The sequence below is a fragment of the Papio anubis genome, chromosome 19 (assembly GCF_008728515.1).
Source record: "Papio anubis isolate 15944 chromosome 19, Panubis1.0, whole genome shotgun sequence".
Taxonomy (NCBI): Eukaryota; Metazoa; Chordata; class Mammalia; order Primates; family Cercopithecidae; genus Papio; species Papio anubis.
The window spans coordinates 14,572,134-14,573,677 of record NC_044994.1 but is presented as its reverse complement, the minus strand read 5'-3'; positions in this window follow the sequence as shown (position 1 = coordinate 14,573,677).

Below are 1,544 nucleotides of genomic sequence, written 5' to 3'. Positions count from 1 at the left end.
CCAAATCCTTTGTGCTTTTTTTTTTCCCACTAGCTCATGCAAGTGTGGTTTTGTCATTTATATCTCAATTATGATAATAATATTTTTTAAATGATCAACCCACAAGAAGCACCTTTGTAGTCAGTATAGACACAAGAAGAGAAAGAACCCCCTTGTTCTCAAAATGTGTCTTTTCGATCTCAGAGAAAATAAATGTAAAGCAGTTATGCAATTTTTTTTTTTTTTTTTTTTTTTTGAGACAAGGCCTTGCTCTGTCACTTAAGCTGGAGTGCAGTGGCATGATCACGGTTCACTGCAGCCTCAACTTCCTAGGTTCAAGTGATCCTCCCTCTTCAGCCTCTTGAGTAGCTGGGACTATAGGCACATGCCATCACTCCCAGCTATTGTTTTGTATGTTTAGTAGAGACAGGGTTTTGCCATATTGCCAAGGCTGGTCTCAATTATGTGATTTTTTAAAAATCAAAATTAATCTGGTACAGGTTTTGTTTTTAATCTAAGCCACCTCCATTCTTTACTTTGGATCATAAAGATTAGTCATTAAAGCATTTGATTTCTTGAGTTTCCAAGTTCTCAAGAATAGGTCTGGAATCCGAGACATTGCTGCATTGGCTCAGCCTCTGAGGTCATTGGCCCACTTGCAGCTTTGCCCACTGGTCACACTGCTACATATACCCAGTGTCCCCAGGACTGAGGAGGAGAAATCAAGAGGGACAAGCGCTGGTCCCCACCCAGCCATGTGAGCAGGAACCCATAACCTGCTGGTGCTCCAGCTGCCTTGTTTCCTCATTCATAAAGAGGGAGTTTTATGAGCTCTAACCTTGCTAAACTTCTCTAGAGGTCCCTAAAGGGTTTTCCTTTTCCTTATTGCACAAGTAAGACAGGAACAAATTTTTGTTTGAAGCAATACACAAGTATACAGAATAAAGTATGACGAGTCTCCAGGCCATCACCCCACCACCTTTTCCTCTCCCTTCGGCAGAGGTTTCCACTGTCGCTAGGGTGATGTGTATCATTCTAGTATTTTCCCATGCAAGGTGTCTTGCATATTTTGGTGGCATGATGACACAGAACCCTCAGGATTGACCGGGTTCTGAAGTATGGCCAACACGCATATCTTCTCCACATTCAGGGGAAATGGAGCCTGTAGCAAAAGAGAAAGTGAATTACTAATTGGATTTATGGCCATTACTCCCAGAGCAGCCCTCTGCCCTCAGTCATCTCGATAGCAGTTCAGATATAATCTCTCTTTGCAAAAGATCCAGAAGACTCTGTAAGGAGAAAGCTGGTACATCTCCTGTTCACCCAATAAAAAGTCAGATTGTTATTAAACTGTCCCTGAAGCTACTGTGATTTACATTCATGTTAATGGTTCTCTTTGTAGAGCAGTCTCCTTAATGGGGGATGCCCTCCGGTTCCTGTTAGTTGCATTTAAAATAAATATTACACCATCTCCAGCTGTCCAGCTCTCCTTACATGCTTTGACTTGCCACTGAAAGTATAGAGGACCAGATATTTTCCCCTGAGAAATGCTAACATATTCAAGG